This window comes from Rhinichthys klamathensis, unplaced genomic scaffold (assembly GCF_029890125.1).
Source record: "Rhinichthys klamathensis goyatoka isolate OS25496 unplaced genomic scaffold, OSU_Roscu_1.1 h1tg000138l_1, whole genome shotgun sequence".
Classification (NCBI taxonomy): domain Eukaryota; kingdom Metazoa; phylum Chordata; class Actinopteri; order Cypriniformes; family Leuciscidae; genus Rhinichthys; species Rhinichthys klamathensis.
This window is the reverse complement of record NW_026606673.1, coordinates 248,232-267,744: the sequence shown is the minus strand read 5'-3', so window position 1 is coordinate 267,744 and position 19,513 is coordinate 248,232. Positions and strand designations below refer to the sequence as shown.

Here is a 19,513-nt window from a genome sequence, read left to right as displayed (position 1 = left end):
TGGAAAAAAGAAATGTTTACTGCAATTGTTACAATTAATAATAGAGGCAAATTTTGTCCGATTTGTCTGAAATTTTTCAATGCTGTTCAGAGTGATATTAGACATGTTCTTGACCTTTTTTAAAGAAGATCTGAGCATTCATTTAAGAGATCAGCATTTACAGTCAATACAGGCAATTTAACATAGGAAATATATGGTTTTAAAGCTTTTTGACAGTTATAGCACCAACTATGGTCCGATCTCCATGAAACTTTGCATGCTTCTTCACCAAGTTATTACACATATGCTCACCAATTTTTGTGAAGTTCTGAGTTTTTATTTATGATTTATAGGCGTTTGAGTGTATTTTGACACGCCCCCTTTTCTTAATGACCCTGTTACAGTGAACCAAAGGGCAAAGTTCAACATTTTTTTGATAATTATTGATCTAGAGAGTCCAGAGAATTGTCCTAGATTGGTTTGGTTCCGATCGGGTGAAAAACCAGGGACTAGTTTGCGAAAGTAGGTTTTGGACAAAATTGGACATAGCAGAAATTTTCTGGCCTAAATCGATTTTGGAGATATACATTTTGACCGCCTTGACCCAAGGATCACAGTGGTGCAAAAAGCTTGATTCTAAGTCAAACGGTATAGGAGTTATGAGCAATTTAGTACTTTTGGGTACTGTAACGCCACCTATGGGCCAATCGGGGTCATACTCTGATAGGTTCTCCCCAAACTGAGGCCCTACCACCTGGCCTGGTTTTAAGTCTCTAGGCCTTACGGTTTGGGCTGCACGATGCGTTTTAGGGTTGTTGTTTTTTTTCAAATAGCAATTACAATAGGTTTTCAGCACTTCGAGCTTGAACACCTAATAACAGGCGACCTTTTTGACAGTTATAGCGCCACCTATGGTCCGATCTCCATGAAACTTTGCATGCTTCTTCACCATGTTATGACACATGTGCTCATCAATTTTTGTGAAGTTCTGAGTTTTTATTTATGATTTATAGGCTTTTAAGTGTATTTTGACACGCCCCCTTTTCTTAATGACCCTGTTACAGTGAACCAAAGGGCAAAGTTCAACATTTTTTCGATAATTATTGATCTAGAGAGTCCAGAGAATTGTCCTAGCCTGGTCTGGTTCCGATCGGGCGAAAAACCAGGGACTAGTTTGCGAAAGTAGGTTTTTAACATATTTGTGAATATTTAATGAATGATTTGATTGACAGCAATGGATTTAGAGGCAAAGTTGTTCAACATGAGGAGATCTATCAAATGATATGCATATTATGGGAAACACCACGTGATGTGTGCAACACCACGTGATTACAGAGCCATAAAACTCGTTAGCGCCAACTAGTGGCCGATTTCTTTCAAAACTCTTACAGACCTCTTGGGCCATGAGTCGAACATGCCCATTGAGTTTCGTTCCGATCAGCCTTCGTTAACCTCGTCTCATAGGTGCTCAAACTTCATTGGCCGATGGCGGCCATGTTTTTTGAGATACGCCAATGTCCTCATACACATACATGGGGCCTTGGACCAAGACACTGCATACCAATTTTCAAGTCAATCGGACTAACGGTCACGTGGTCATAGCCCTATTTATGTTTTTTTAATGTTATAGCGCCACCTAGCGGTAGATCGACGCGGTTTTTTTACTGTGACCCCAAACTGTCCTCATACACATGTGTGTCAAGTTTGGTGAAGATATCTCATTTACTTCTGGAGTTATAGCCATTTTATTAAAATAGGCTCCTCCCACAACGTTTATTTTGCGCCCCCTATCGACCAGAAATCGAAATTTCGACTTTTTTTCGATAATTATTGATATTCAGACTCCAAAGAACATGTATGCACTGGTTTGGTTCCGATCGGGCGAAAAACCAGGGACTAGTTCGCAAAAGTAGTTTTTTGACAAAATTCAAAATGGCGGAAAAATTTGCATACCGCAAATGAAATCGGAGATATACGTTTTTTAAGTCAGAAGTCCAGCTTTCCAATAATATAAGACACTTGAGTCTACGACATACGGTCTAGGAGTTATGATCACTTTCGCGCTTTTGTTGCTATAGCGCCACCTATGGGCCAATCGGGCTCATACTCTCTCAACCTCTCCTCGATTTCTGTGCTACCTTAATCCCAAATATCAAGTCTCTAGCACTTACGGTTTGGGCTGTACGATGCGTTTTAGCGGAGAATAATAATAATAAAAATCAGTACAAATACAATAGGTTTTCAGCACTTCGTGCTTGAACACCTAATAATAATAATAATAAAAATCAGTACAAATACAATAGGTTTTCAGCACTTCGTGCTTGAACACCTAATAATAAAAATCAGTACAAATACAATAGGTTTTCAGCACTTCGTGCTTGAACACCTAATAATAAAAATCAGTACAAATACAATAGGTTTTCAGCACTTCGTGCTTGAACACCTAAAAAAGTGGTGATAGAGGGCAACCCTGACGGGACGATCTTGTGACTGGGAACCTAGCCGAACAGTTGCTGCCCGTTATAACGACTGCAGAGGGGTTAGTATACAATAACTTTATCATAGAGATGGAGCTATCACTGAAACCCATAACTTGGAGGACAGACCACAAGTAACACCATTCCAGTCGATCAAAAGCCTTCTCATCATCTAATGAAAGAATGGCATTTTGATCTTCTGAATTGGAAGCAAAATCTATAATATGAAGCAAGCGACGGACATTATCTGATGCTAGTCTAGATTTAATAAACCCAGTTTGGTCATGATGAACTAAATGGGGCATGTAGCGCTCTAAGCGTGTGGCTAACCCTCTTCAGTCCTTATAGCTGATATCTTTGCTAGATCATCATTTTTCCTTAGTTTATAAGCGAGCAAACGGCTGGGACGAGCGCTGCTATAATAGTGATTTTGCCTAGTGCGATGGATAGTAGCTTGCTAATAAGAGAAGCAGAATTTACTAAGTTCGTCAACTAATTTCTGTCGCTTATTGATATTTTCTGGAGAGGAATTACCTAACATTTCATGTTCAAAAGCTGCGATTTCAGACTCCAAGCAATTTATACGATGTTTTTTAGATGTATTAAGATAGGATGCAAGGGATATAGTTTTATTCCTAATGCACCCTTTAACCGCATCCCATAGCACTCGTGGATCATCAACTGATGGGCCATTTATTTTAATAAATTCCTCCAACTCGGCCTCCAGCTCGTGTATAAATACATCATTCTGGAGCAGAGACGCGTTAAAACGCCAACGAACTGCCCTAGATTGACCCGCTTTTAATGAAAAACTACATAAAACTATGATCGGATAAAGCTATTGAGGTCATTTCAGTGCTGCAAATATCATTAAAAAGAGTTTTGGAAGAAAAGATATAGTCTATTCTTGAAAAAGATTTGTGACGAGATGAAAAAAAAGAAAATTCTCTGGAAGAAGGATTCATCATTCGCCATGTATCAATCACTCCATAATCAGTAGACAGTTTCTTCAATGCAATAGATGCCAGTCGCTGATCTCTGCTTTCTGTTACCCCTGTTCTATCAATATCATGAAGCCATACAGCATTAAAGTCACCCCCTATTAAAAGCTGGAACTCTGATCGAAGCAATTTGGAGAGTAAACGCTCATTAATGCAATTTTAATACCATTGTAATCTATTTTACAGAAAGTAATTCGACCGTCATCAGAACCCCCTGTGCCCAGAATAGTATAATTCAGGTTGCATTTTGCAGCTATAAGAACACCTTTACTCTTCTTAGTGTAGCAAGAGGAAGCAACCACATGATAGTACTTATTTTTAAATCGATGTACATCAGCTTCAAGAAAATGTGACTCTTGAATAAAAGCAAAGTGGATATTCTTTCTATAAAGAAACTTCATAGTGCTTATACACTTCTGGGGAGAATTAAGGCCTCGTGCATTCCATGACATAACATTGATACTACTCATATTTATTCAAGTTATAGTTTTGCATATAAATATTGAAGAACCAGACAAAAGCAATATTTGGTAAAGAACCAAGTTTTGGTAAGGTCAATGCCCGAGTCGGCATCCCCCACCCCACATCCACATCCACATCACACACACACACACACACAGAAGGGATCACCAAAATAATAATAATGATAATAATACAAGGAAAAAGGTAAAAAGAAAACAACAACAACAGCAACAACAACCACCCGAACAGACAAAAAATGCTCAGCCTTGACCATCCAAAGTCCTCTCAAAAAGGAAAGAAGACTACCCACCCTACCAAAAAATATACCGGTCATCTTGGAAAACAGTCACAGCCCCCCCACCCTCCATAAAAATATAAGGTCTGCCTTTATGCTGCGAGTCAGAACGCCATAGTTAATTAAACAAACTAATAATTATTCTCGAGGCATTTTAGCCCTAGCACTTAACAGAGTAGCATTGCCGTCCACTGAACGTGACCTAAAAGTGCAATTGGATTAACCACTGACAATAAGAAATAACAACACATGTATAGCTCATATCAAGATATAATACGAAAGAGAAAAATAAATAAAAAATAAATAAACAAAGAAAAGAAAAGCGCCATGTGGCGCGCAGCCCGAGCAGTTCTTAGAAACTTTTGTTGGAATAGGCTTCTTACGTCAGTCTTACCCATCAAAGTTTTTCTCCAAACATGCTTTTAGTCCTTCAGGGAAGCAACAAACTTTTCAGCCTCACTCACCTCCTGAAAAGTGTAAATATCTTTCCCCCGCGAGAGCTTGATTGTAGCTGGGTAGAGAAGAAAAGCCTCGAATCCATGAGAACGAGCCTCATACATGATCTTATAGCACGGCTTCGGACGCCTTGTTGTAGTCTCACTGTAGTCTGCGGTAAACGTCAGTAGGTGACCATCCTCCTCAGGGGGGCTTTTCCTCGCCTCACCAAGCAGGCGATCTCTATCCGTAAAGCGGAGGCACTTAATCATAAGCGGACGAGGGCATGCCTTTGCAGAACCATGCGTTGGAGGTTTCCCGAGGCGGTGGCACCTCATCAGCTCAGGCGGAGAGGATTCGAGGACAGGGAACCATTCCAAAACTTTCTCCATCAAGTAGGCGCGAGCGTTCGCCCCTTCAGCTCCTTCTTTAAGGTTGAATATGAGCAGGTTATCCCGGCGTGCCCTGTCCTCCATCTCAGTTAGTTTAGCTTCGTAGGTTTGTAGGTTCTTCAAACTTAAAGCGGACGATTTTTCCACATTGGCCGTACGCTCCCGAAGGTTCACTGATTCAGTGCGAATGATCCTTATCTCTTCCGTGTGCCGCGAAAGGGTTGCGTGCATATTGTCAATTCGTTTCTCAAGTCTATTGAAACGAGCTTCTGATTTCTCGTCGGCCTCATTGAAGTATTTCGCCATGGTCGCCTCCATTACTTTCACCAGAGCCGCGTTTTGCTCACCGAGCTCTCCTTGAAGTTCGTCCATCGCGCTTCTCTGAGCAGCAATGGTTTGTCTTGTTTTTCGCATTTACTCCTGGCTGTACTTTGTATAGCCAAAGATCATTCCTAAAAAGTAGAGAACTGACCGCACAGACAGTAAATTATCTTGAGTTTGTGGAAAGGTGGACGCCGAGGTGTACTATGCTGCCGCCATGACACCGGAACTTGAAATTCAAGTAGCTACGTAGCTTTATTAAAGGGGCTAGATGCGTTTTTCTGAAATTTAAACTCGCGACTGACACCAAAAAACAGAACTGCTCTTCCTTTCTGCTCGCTCTCGCAGCGCACGCTCGTACGTGCACACTTCACAAGTCATCTGCTGCAAGGAGGTCAACATTATGTTTACAGGGGTAAGAACAGTCAAATACATATATTGTTTGAGATAACTGTTCTCTTATCAAAACGTCAAACGTGTAGCTGACAAACTACACAAAAAAATTATACATTAAATAAATAAATAAATAACTCTATAGTGGCTCGGATCTCGAGTTTGCCGAGGCAGCGCGTAGATTACGGGTCTACTTTGCAATAAAGATTCTGTGTGTGTGCGAGGCATGAACAGTCAGCTCCTGAGGGTGCTGCTGGCTGTGTTCATTGAGAAATATCTCGACGCGCACAGCCGTGCGTTTTCGGGTGTTTCAGCCTCGCGCCCGTTGATTTTCTTCTCGAGAGATGAAAACCAAATATATTGTGAACGACTCGAATCTCGCGTTTGCAGAGGCAGCGCGTAGAGTACGGGTCTGCAATGAAAGGGACACACGCGATCTGTGAAATAATGCTGTTTGGGTGCGAGGCATTCACAGTCAGCTCCTGATCGGGTGCTGGCAGCTGTTCATTGAGAAATATCTCGACGCGTACATCCGTGCGCTGTCGGCTGTTTCAGCCTCGCACCTGTTAACTTTCTTCTTGAGGGATGAAAGCCAAATATATTGTAACGACTCAAATCTCGCGTTTGCCTCTTCTGTGGAGTTACTGTTGGTGTCCGAGTTGTCCTGGGTCTCTTCTGTGTATTCGCAAAATCCATTGCACTGCTTGCGAGTGGAGGCTACTTGCTGACTAGCGGTGGTGGCAGAGTGATCTGAAACGTTTAACATGAACGTGCTTGACGTCACATCCGCAAACAGCGCGGGAAAAATCCGACCCGACAGAAAATAGGAAAAATAAGATACAGGCTTATAGGTGCACCCACTGTGAGCGGACAAGGTGTCAGTATGCTCAACAGGAGATGTTTGAGTCATAAATGGTAAAATAAAAAGGCAATTGTTACGTTTATTTTGGGGAATTTGTTGCATATAGCCCCTTTCAAAGCTAAATCAAAATTGTTACACGGGAACCAAACACCGGTCTCCTGGGTGACAGCAAGTGACACTATAGCACAAGTAATAATCTGGGAAGTGGCACCTATTTTTGATTTATTCTTACTAAAATGGCAAACTCATAGTAATAAGTAGTCAATCTTTGGCACCCTTCTCCCTGTGTTATGCTTCTGGTGACGATGCATTGAAATATATTAAGAAAGCTGGTAGAGCCACGTGGCTGGACAAAGCAGACATCACGGACGCTTCAGTGTGATGATGCCTTTACACTTTGCAATGGCATCTATTGGGGAAAATACATTACATTCCACGTAGGCACTTCGAAGGGTAGAGCGGCCCTGAAACAAAACAATACCACCAGCAATAACAACAGTGTCTCGGATGGGGGAACCCATGAAGCTTGGGTTGCCTCTCGCCTTCCCTGCTCTTCAATTCTGCGGGCTCCCGCAGGTTGCTCACCATTCTCTCCATTAGGTGTCTTCGGCCCGAGAATCAAGCCATCCTCGCTGCTTAAGGGCCATGAGTGCCTCGGATCTGTTTTATTAATGTTATATTAACTGCTTGATATTCTTAATATGCATGGTAACTCAAACTATCAAATACTGTATGTATTAATTTAAATGGTCTCACTTCATTTAGTGTAACTGGCTTTAACAGGTGTTCAGCTGGGTCCTCCTGCTGGCACTTCCATGTAATGGAAGGCCGGGTAGGATTGCCGGTGTGGTTGTTTTGGGGGTCTTTACTGCTGCTCTCTGCCTCGGGCTTTCCACATGGGTACGTGGAAGGGCGGGGAGGTTTCAGAACAAAGCCATAACTACTATTGTGCAATATCAGTTTCTTTGATGAAGTTGCTTTTATAAACATAGAGGATGAGAGACTCTGGACAGAGCAGATTAAAATAATGCTTGTTGATAAGAGGTATTGATAAAGTATTGTATTTAACGAGCGTAGCTGTCCTCAACTTGAGTAGTTTGGAGTCACCTTCACTTCACTGTCTCCACCATGGCCTCTCTCTCTGCTGGCTGCTGTGTGTGTTTGTCTGCAAGAGGGGATACAGAGCAGCGGAGGCTACAGCCTGATAATAAACAGTACGATCTTCAGACCCAGGCCCGTTTAACACCGCGGTTTCTGCAACATTAGTATCTGATTAATATGTATTTCAGTAAAATGCCTGCTCTGTTCCTCTTTTTTATGGCTTTAATACATCTCAACTTGGTCATCACAGCTATTATAAATCTTAGATGAGCATAAGCAAATGTGTTGCACCAAAATGTGTATTGTTAAAAGGAATGATGTTTGCTTCATGTATTTATAAGCTTGTTGGATATTTAAGAAAACAACACAGTTCTTTAGTCCCTCTGTCCTGAGGGTTGTCAACATGGATGTTAAACTCACCAACAATAACTACACAGTCAAACTCAATATAGATTATAGACAGCAGTTCACGAATGTCATCATAAAAGGATGCACAGTATCTAGGGGCCTGTAGATATTTAGAAAAGTAGCTTGAGAAGAGGAATTCAGCTGAATAGCCACATATTCAAAAGAGGCAACATTTTCATTAGACATCTTTTTGGATTGGAGGGAGTCAGTTTGGTCCAAGCACTAACCAGCTCTTTCATGTGATCAGTCAACTCCAACAGGGGGAGGAGGGAGAAATGGTGTATGGAGATAAGCATAACCTGGATGGGGATTGGGGAGGTAAAGATGGTGAATCCTCACAGGTGGTTGTTAGCAGAGGTGGGACCAAGTCATTGTTTTACAAGTACGAGTCAAGCCTCAAGTCAAGGACAAGCAAGTCCAAGTCAAGTCCAAGTCTTAAACTTTTAATTTCGAGTCCTAAACAAGTCATATTGCGCACTTCACCAAATTTAAAAAAACATTTCAAAAGTTTTTATAAGTTTAAAATATATATTATTTTTTTTTGAATGAAGCATTAGCCTGTATGTTCTATAATTTCATGAATTAAATGTTCATGTAGGGCTGCTAATTATTTTAGTCAATATTGAGATCACAATTATTTAACAGGATTCACTGCCTTACAATTGAACTTTTTCTTTTTAAAAACTACTATAAATGCATTACTCCAAAATCCCAAAACACCCATGAAATAAGAAACAATAATCCAACATTATTAATTTTAAGCAGCATCTACAGTGCAAGAGGACGAAAACAGCGCAGTTTCCCCCAAGTTGACAGCTTTGGGTGACGGATGGGCCACTGAGGGGGCTTCGTGTATGTCTGTAGGTGTAGGCCTATGTGTGTGTGTGTGAGTGTGTGAGTGTGTACACAGCAGGTGACAGGTGACAGGTGAACTACTCGAGTTAATGAAGTTACGTTACAGAACGCTGAAATAAAACGTGGTGTTTTGTCGGGAGATGCGGAGAAACGGGTGAGAAAACTATAAATCGCTATGACGTGAGAAGATGCAGACACAGTGGATATTTTACAAACACAGATCAAGTAAAGCAACACTGAACACACCTTTTAGGGAGGAACGAGAGCCTCAGCTGTAAAGGAAAAGGGATGCGCTGGATTTATAAAACAAAACGAGTGTCGTTGTGAAACAGCACCAAGCGCTATTGTTTTATCTTAATAAACTTGTTTTTATAATTGGTGGAAGCAGCTTCACGCTCTACAATGTTTCGACCTGACCTTTCTTTTCTCCATGAGATGGAGGAATTTAGAAAGTTGTGTGGCGCTGCGGAGAGCCCCCAGCTGTTGTGCATGGATTATGCGTAAAATTCATCCAGCCAGAGGGTCCAATCATGGCGGTAGTAGGCCTACTACACAACCCATTGTAGTTACCAGAGAGGGAGTGGGTCACTGGGGCGTACAGGGACAGAAGATCGCGGAGCGGCTGGGCGTGCTTCATACGGTCGGTGATTGTTCCCTTTTGCTGGAGGAAGCCAGACGCTCCAGTCTAATTGAGATTAAAATTAAATTAATCGCACAGCGCTATGTTGATGCGCTGCACAGTTGTTTATATCATAATTTAGGCTTTATTTGGGCATGGGGAGAGTCAAGTCAGCTCGAGTCAAAAGGCTCAAGTCCAAGTGAAGTCACAAGCCATTGGTGGTAAAGTCAAAGTCGAGTCGCAAGTCTTCTTTGATTTTGTCAAGTCGAGTCTAAAGTCATCATTTTTGTGACTCGAGTCTGACTCGAGTCCAAGTCATGTGACTTGAGTCCACACCTCTGGTTGTTAGTGAGTCGGCTGGACACTCTTCCTTTTGGCTCTGATGTCTCCCATGGTCAGAGCTCTCTTCCGGTGGGAGCTGTGGTGGCTCTCCTTCAAGGTTTCTGGCGTGTTGTGTTATGTCTTCTTGTTTTAATTCCTCTTGTCTCTTGTCCTTGGCAGAGGGAACAGATGAGTGACGCAGAAAGTAAAACAGGTTGGAGCTGAACAATTTTACTCCTGACTTGTTAAGGCGAAGTCCATCTGCCTTGAAAAAAATGTCTGCGGTCCCAGAAGAAGTGAAAGTTTTCAATGAAATGCACTAAGTGGACAGTACATGCCATTGAGAGCCACGTGTTCAATGCCATCAATCTGCTGAATCTCTCAGCTCCTCTTCGGGTTGGTGGTATAGGGCCACTGATAAACACCTCAGCATTTAAAGAGCTGACTGTGTTCAATAGATTATTAAAGTCCTCTTTCAACACTTCAGACTGTTGCTTCACAACATCATTGGTCCCTATGTGCAGTATGATGTTTTTCACAGTAGGATGTTCAGCCACGATATGCAGGATTCTTTCTACCAAGTCAGAGACCATATTCTTCGGAAAGCAGAGTATTTTGGTGTTCTTACTGCACATGCTTCTTACATCGTTTACAGCAAAGTCACCCACAATCAGAGTTTGAGCCCCAGTCGTTAGCTTTCCCTGCAACCTTTTACTCTCAGTCCTTACCCTTCTGTGTGAGGATGGATTCTCCTCCTATAAAATCTGTTCTGCTGTTGAACACTCGGTTGTTGGGGAGGTTTGATGCTAACTCTCCCTTTAGCAGCTGTCCACGGCTACCACTTTTATATTTATTACCCGGCCTCCTGCTTCTTGGTGGGCTTGTTGGTGCTAATCAGCCGTGTGTTAGCATGCTCTCGTCCACTGTTTTGGGTCCATGGTAAAGTAGTGTCATTCCCACATAGGCCATTCACTTCCACATTTACTTCTAACCTGTGGATCTTGGTTTCCAGCACTGCAATTTTCTGTAGAAGTTTGTGGAAGTCGTCCATGGAGTAGGGAGGCATCTTGTTGCTAATTAGAGCTACAACTCCAGTCACTGCAGTACAGGCTAGCGCTACTGATAGGCCGCACTCGCATAGCACTTAGATCATAAAAGTGTTTAAAGTATGGCAATAGCCTTCTTTATCTGATCTGATGTCCATCAGTGAGTAATCAGCATTCAAAAATTGCTAAAATTGCAGTGCCTGATAAAGTGGCCCCATGGTTTCTGTCGTGGAAATTTTATATTTTCCGGTGGAAGATTGAACAAATAAATGAATTACAACAAACCGTTGTCTTTTGATTTTTATTAAAGGAGAATTAAAAACAGGAATTACACAAACCAAAATAAGTTGGGTCAGACGTCTAGGTCCGCCTAAGGCATTTTCTGGGCCAGAACAAAGGAGTGCATAAACATTTTAAGCAAAGTACAGCAACATTTGTTTTGTCTACAATAAGTACACAATAGGAGATATATATATATATATATAGTGTGCATATAAATAACATATTTTTTCTAACGACACAGGTTGAAAGGGGCATAAAATATATAAATACTAGGGGTGCTCCGATCAGCATTTTTGGGGCCGATCACCGATCCCCGATTACTGGAAGCTGCATCACCCGATACCGATACTGATCACCGATTACAGGGTCTATTTGAAGACTTCTATTTATCATGTAGCATTACTTATTAAACTATATTTAACAACAATGTACATTAAGTATTACATTTAAGAGAAGACAATGTATCATGAATTGACACCGGTGTATTTATTTGCAAGCAACATGTCCAGCATATTAACTTAGCAGCTTGTGCTTGGTTATTGGGAGCAGCTTAGGGCTTGACAAATACAACTTTCCTGTGGAATATAAAATAAAATAAATAAAAGACAGAACATCTGAGTCTTTAAATTTAGCTTTAGACTACTTTAAAGCTCCAGTCGGCAAGTCTGGCAGATTGAGTGGATTTAGGAAAATTTTGAATGTTTACAACTCTCATGCCCCTCCCCCACTATCAATGGATACCCTCCCACCGTGACCGAGTTCATGCTCGTCAGTGCATGTGCACCAGATTTTCAGTGAACGCGCCCGTCTCATCAGCATCCATCAACGCCATGGAGTATTTGGAGGTATGCTGCCCTGGCTAATCTACCGATAGATTGCAATTGCTAACGTCATTTATACTCTAAATGAGCTTACTTGATTTTCCGCCATCACTCGTTACTGCGCGAACTTCCGCGAACTTCAGGCGTGTGCATGTGATTGTAACGTGCGCGAGGGGTGGCATGTCGTGTCGTGTGCCCGATCTGTGATTGACAGTCAGATCTCACACCCCCTTGCGCTGATTGGACATGATGAACCGGGAGCTGTGGATTTTTGCAAAACAAATAACACGCTCCAGGTGGAGTTAGAAGCTCGGGTTTTTTTCTAAAACCACTTTATTTATGTTGTTCTGTCAGATTATAGTGTCGATTTCACTGAATATGATCAAAAAAATGTTGCCGACGGCAGCTTTAAACTAAAAACTACAACAAAAAAGGCTATAGCCAAAATAATGTTTTGAGTCAGTCAGCCATCAGTTTTTCTAATACACTTAAAGGACATCAGGTAAAGTGCACAGCAACAAAAGATACAAATAACTAACAACTTCCATATCTGTATACATCTATAACTTTGCTTTTTTCTGGGATGCTTAGTCAGATTTTGTGGGCATTTAGAGCGGAAGAGAGAGGTAGAGAAAGAGAGAGGGGGATAGAGATTATTAGATTAATTTCTCTCAATTTCTTGGTAAATTTGGTAATTTTGTAAGAACCCTTGCAAAATTATTTTAAACAGATTAAGAAAGCCACCACTACTGGTCACATCTATATGGTTAGATCCAGTGAAGTCTGTCCCACCATGTACCTAATATGAATAAATAAAATATCTCCAGTTAACTAGCAGAGCATTCATTTAGTTCGCTATTAAATAAGAAATCTAGCGCTAAAATGTGTTTTTGAACTCAAGCTGCGCGCTCGTTGCCGTGGCGATCAGGCCACGACCGAGTGTCATGGACAGTGTTTTCTGTGCCTCGCGCAGTCTTCACTCGGACGCGCTCTTCAATCTATCGCCGTTGCAGACATTATTCATTCCGGTGAAATCACGAAATAAAACACAAACGTGTCCCTGCTTGATATACTGTAACCACTGATGAACATATTCAGTTTTGATGAGAGAAAAAAATATATACGAGTGCGGATTAGAACCCGTAACCTCTGACACGCTTGGCAAACGATCTCCCACTAGACCACTGAAGAACTCAAACGTAGATTGCGGATCGATGGATTTATTTACAGGTTGAGCAGAGAGGCAGCACAATTTGACAAGCGGCCGTGGCATGGTACACACATTGCAGATTGCTAATGAATTGTCTTTTTCACACACCTTATAGAATTGCCAGACCGGTGAAGCCATTTTTACTAGGGCGTAAAAAAATTGTCTCTCGAGTTTTGCGTCATCTGATCGGCTTTTCTGGATCGGCCTTTATAGAGACCGCCGATCACACATCCCAAAGCAATTATCGGCCGATTATGATCGGCGACCGATCAATCGGAGCACCTTTAATAAATACTATAAACACATATGCCATCTTTTATTGATTATTGACCCTAACTTTTTTAATTCCTGCCTTATTATGACAGTGGGAGAGAGACAGGGGATGACAGGCAGCAAAGGGCCTCAGGCTGGAATCGAACCCACACAGCTGCAGTAAGGACTCAGCCTTTATACATGGTATGCACTCTACCAGGTGAGCTACCTTATTTATTTTAGTAGGCTTCTCTCCATTTCACCAAGAATCAAAGAAGCAAAAGTTCCAGTTATGAGTTGGGTTTTATCCATAAAGTCATTTAAATTTATGTTTCAGGAAAACACAGGTTGCACATAAAAAATCACCATTTAACTGCTGAATGAATCATTAGAAATGGGGAACGTACCATCAGAATGTAACATGGGCGACCGCCTGAGATGCTGCATCTGTAATAAAGTCCTGCCTCCGTGTACATCCTTTGATAATTTTTACAAAAGTACTGTTCATGGGCGGTACGTGTATGTCTTCAATGGAGGTGAATACTACAGAGAAGTTGGCGACGATAATATGTATGAGTGTGAATACTGCTTCAATAAGCAAATCAGGGAAGAGGAGGAGAGACAGAGAGAGGAGGAAAGGAGAAGAGAAGAGGAGAGACAGAGGAGGGAAGAAGAGAGGAGAAGAGAAGAGGAGAGACAGAGAGAGGAGGAAAGGAGAAGAGAAGAGGAGAGCCAGAGAGAGGAGGAAAGGAGAAGAGAAGAGGAGAGACAGAGGAGGGAAGAAGAGAGGAGAAGAGAAGAGGAGAGACAAAGAGAGGAAGAGAGGAGAAGAGAAGAGGAGAGACAAAGAGAGGAAGAGAGGAGAAGAGAAGAGGAGAGACAAAGAGAGGAAGAGAGGAGAAGAGAAGAGGAGAGACAAAAACTGGATCAAAGACTGCAAGAATCTCAGCAACGAGCCAAAGAGCAGCATGAGAAACAGAGCAGCAACATTTCAGAAGAATATGAGTCCAAGCAAGATGTTCAGATGTGGCATCTGAATGAGTTTGAGGCTAAGTATGATTCAGGCAGGGATGAGCTTCTAGAAATCCTCTCTAAGAAATGCAGAACCGCAGTTCCAGATCTCAGTCTGACTCAGCTGACAGCAGATCAGCAGCAGGAGATCCTGTCAGTCCTGGACAAACTTCTGTTTGATGAGTGGATCAGTGCCCCCCCATCCATCAGCACTCTGCAGCACACTCAGGTGTTCATCACAGAGCTGTGTGTCCTGTCTCTGGAGATCCCCGAGGGAGTTCCCCTACAAAGCATCTTCAATCAGGTGCAGTCCCTGGTGGACTCCATCAGCCAATCAGCATGTGATGCTTTTGAGAGTCTCCTGCTGACTCAAGCCCTGTACCTGAACCTGATGCACTTTTTCACTGACTATAGCAGCTCTGATACTGACGCAGTCCTCATAGCCAAACAATGGGCTGGAGATAAGCTTTCCACTGAGAACCTCTTTCTTATAGAATTCCTGAGCACCCTCACATCGTCACTGCAGAATGTAGTGGGAAGAGCATCTGTGTTCATTTTAAAGATGGAAATCCAGTGCTTGAAGCTTCTCTTATCCACACTTACACAACTGAACGGTAAAGAAACCCACTCAGAATCCACTGAGATGCTCCTCAGACTTGTGCAAACAAACCAATGGACCCCAACGGAGGCAGTGACTCTGTTCAAAGCACTGTCACAGAAACATGCAGAGGATGTTTCAATAACTGAAGTCCTTAAATTGCTGCAAACGTATGAGATATCACCAGAGTGGACGGGTGAGTCCGGACAATCTCTCGTCCAGGCTCTGGACTTTGCTGGCCCTAAGAGATTCCATCAGGAGTTCCAAAAGACTCTCAGAAGGAAAGATGAGAGCAATCTACCTGCAGCTCTAGCAGAAGTAAAAATGTTATGGAATTTGGATGATTCTGTGATTGATATGATAAAAAACATTACCACTGGCGTCTTGCAGTACGCAGAAAATGCACCAAAAGATGCACCATTTTTTAAAGATTCCTTTACACGTGATCCCTTGAATGCAGACAACCTACAAAAGTCTCTATCCCAGCTCTGCAAAGCAGTTTTTGACACCAAAGGCTGGTGGCCCACAGTGAGGCAGATGCTGCGGTGGTGTGCGTTGGTGCTGACTGAGAAGAGTGGAGAGCTACAACTGGTTGGTGTGGAAGCAGACCCATGTGTCACAGCCATGTTTGCAGCCACACAAGTCTGCATGGGAAACAAACTGGACATTGTGCTGAGCGCTGATGTTCACTCAGAGGAGCGAACTAAGGAGTGGTCTGACTTCTACAAGCACCTTGGAATCTCTCTCAACACAAACATGAAGAAAACAAATGCATCATACAGGAAGGTCTATGAAGCAGACATTGTGTACGGTACCATCAGTCACTTTGTCTCTGATTACTTTCAGTACGGCATAGAGGGGATGGGAACAGGGAACCCTCAGCTTAGTCGTGGATTTATCATTGAAAAACAAAGACTCAGTTCTTCCCATAATCTTGAACTTTCCAGGCTCAAGGACAATGATTCCCTGGTGTTTGCTACAGAGCTCCTGCAAAGCCTTATGGGTAAATTTCAGAGCAAGGATATGGAACTGAGACACGTGTTTACTAAGGCTCTTTTTCAGGTGCTCCACACCAACCTAAACAACGACACAAACACTGGCAATAAAATCATCACCATCTCACAGAAAGTGACTGGAAAGGTACTTCCTTCTAATGAGGTTTTTGTTCTGACCTTTCTTGAGAATCTCCTGAGAGTGGTTACTAGAGAAACAGAAGCTGAGAAAAACAGAACATCTCCTGCAGCCAAATGGTGTTTGGAGATTTTATTTGACTGTTCCAAGTTCCAAGAATCAAAAGCACAAACCAACGAACTCTTCCAGATGGTTTCAAATCTTAGACTTTGGTCCCCCGTAGAGGCCTTAAACCTCCTTGGAGCATTAACTGACCACCATCATGATAAAAACTGCATTTCCATGATGAAGATTTTGCACTTGATGGCAACATATCAGGTGTCTTCCACATGGACAGATGAAAACAACCAATCTCTCCTTAAACTCTTAGAGTCAACTAGAACTAAGAATCTGATCCAACATTTAGAAAAGAGCCTGAGAGATGAGAAAACAAAAACTCTTGACACTCTTTTTGATGAAATACGGCAGATGAAAGACATCGATGAACAAACACTGCGTAAATCATACAGTGTAGTAACTCATGTAACAAACCTGATCGAAACCGGTGAAATTAAAAACCACACAGATGTACAGCGAGCTAGGAATCTGAGTCACAGCACGGACACAGAAGACCTTCAGGAGTTCCTGGCAGTCTTATGCAATGCTGTAAACCTGTGCCAGGCTGAAGGAAAGTGGTGGCCCAGAACCACCCAAATGATCAGCTGGTGCCTTTTGGCCTTGTCTGACACTGGGATTCTCCTGGAGATGGGCACTGGAGAGGGGAAGTCTTGTGTCATAGCAATGTTCGCAGTGCTGCGTGCGCTTAGGGGTGAAAAAGTAGATGTGGTGTCCAGCTCTTCTGTGTTATGTCAAAGAGATGCAGAAGAATGGACCAACTTCTACAAGTTCTTTGGCTTGACAGCTGACACAAACACAAATAAAACCCAAGATGAAGATAGAAAAGAATGCTACCAGAAGGACGTGGTCTATGGCACTATCGAAGCCTTCGCTGCAGATCACCTTCGCCAGATATTTGAGATGAAGGATGTGAGGCCTGATCGCAGCTATCAGTGCATCATCATCGATGAAGTGGACTCCCTGCTGCTGGATCAGGGGGTGCAGCTGACCTACCTGTCCAGCCCCATGGCCTGCATGCAGCACCTTAACATCATCCTGGCCATGATCTGGGCCCACGTCAGCCAGTATGGCTTCCTGTCTGCAGGAGACCAGACATTTGTACGGGGTCCTCCTGCTTCATTCTACAGGGCCATCTTTGACTCAATAGACACAGAAGAAACTGAAATGAATGATCCAATGGACATTTTACGTATCGCTGAAGAAACCAACACTGTGCCAAGTGGATTTACAGAGGATATCTACAAAAGTGAAAAGGATGAACTTCTGAGGAAACTGAAAACTGTGAGTCAGGATGCTGTGGTAGATTTTTTCCAAGAAATTGAGGACTATGTCCCCTATGGTTTCACTGTTTACACTTTAGACGACAAGGGATTGCTCCGTCTTAGAAAGCGCAGCCCGTACAACAACCAGGACATTCCTGAGCTTAAATTTCTTGTCTTGGAGGAAGGCTTGTGCTGTGCTCTCTATGATTCAGAAGACATTCTCATCAAGCCCATTGCAGAATTAACCTCAGAGAAGATTCAGTACACCCCATGTACAAACAATGAAGGCAAAATCAGCATTCCTGGATTCTTGAAGAATCTGGTGGAGAAGAAAGTGTCAGTGTGGGTTCAGAATGCCTTTCTGGCAATGCTACTGAAGCAAGGACGGGAATATGTTGTAGAAAACGACAACGTCTGTCCAGTGGATTTCAGGTCAACTGGTATAATAGAACTGAATAAGAAATGGGGGGATGGTCTGCAGCAGTTTGTTGAGATTAAACACCAAATCAAACTGAGCACAATTTCAACAGTGACAAACTACGTGTCTAACATCTCCTTTTTTGAAAAGTACCATGGGAAAATATTTGGAACAACGGGGACACTTGGGAACAAAGCAGACATTCTGTTTTTACGGGAACTATATCCAAATCTCTCTGCCTGCAAAATACCAACATTCAACAGCAAGAAGTTATTTGAGGTCAGAGGTACTCTGAAGACCTCAGCTGAAGAGTGGAAATCTGAAATAAAACGTGTGGTTATGGCTCAGATTTCCCCAAAGTCATACAGAGATGGAAGAGCAGCCCTGGTGATCTGTGAAACTATCAACAAAGCCAAAGAGATCTACGAAGATCTGAAAAGCAGCATCCCAGGTAAGATCATTCTCCATTGCCGCAGCGACAAAGACAGTTTGAGCAAAATGGAAAAGGAACTGCTACCTGGTGATGTCATTGTTGCCACAAACCTTGCCGGACGTGGCACAGACATAAAAGTATCCAATCGGGTGAACAACAATGGAGGATTATTTGTGATCCTCTCCTTCCTCTCTGAGAACACAAGAGTGGAACTCCAGGCTTTTGGTCGAACTGCTCGCAAAGGTGATCCTGGATCTGCTCAGATAATCACGTCCACTGAACACCAGTCTTTCAAGACAGTGTCTTCTCTGGAGGAAGCTAAGAGCACAAGGGATAGACTTGCAGCAGAAAATATAAATCACATGATGAACGAGGTCACTGAGTTGAAACTGCGAGAGGACCTGTTTTCAGAGTACTGCAAAACTCTTGAAGATGTTTATAAGAAGACAGATGGAGATGAAGAAAGAGCTGTTGTTGCCATCATGAATGAGTTCTGGGGGATATGGTTGCAAACTAAATCTGAAGAAATTGACCAGTTGAAGAGAAATGAATTGCAAACTAGCTTGAAAGCTGATTTGTCAATGGCACAAAGTCAGTCTCAAAGTCAGACTTCACCGTGTTCTAGCATTTATCACTACATCACATTTGGAAATGTCGCGCTGAGTGAAAAACAATGGGACGTCAGCGCCAGGCTATTTGAGAAAGCCATGAATCAAGATGAAAGCTGGGCAGCCATAGCTTTTTACAGTCATGCATACTGCACTATAGAGCAGCAGAAAGCAGATTACCTGACTAAGGCCAGAGATGATCTAACGAAGGCACAGGAGTTTCTGAAGTATCTCAGTGAACAATCCATTGTCTGTCTGCAGTTTATAAAAATGTCCTCTGCACACTTAACCAACAGTAACCCAACCAGCCTTGAGAAACAGTTAACAACCAAGTGCAGCATGTTGAGTTACTTCGACAAAAACATCAGTGAGGCCATCAAGAAGCTGGATGAGATCAAAGAAA

The 19,513-nt window shown here is 42.5% G+C and overlaps 1 pseudogene; it reads left to right on the top strand.

Annotated features, from left to right (window-relative positions):
* The first annotated feature begins 13,645 nt into the window (after nt 1-13,645).
* On the top strand, nt 13,646-19,264 carry LOC130089865 (uncharacterized; annotated as a pseudogene).
* Nucleotides 19,265-19,513: the final 249 nt, after the last annotated feature.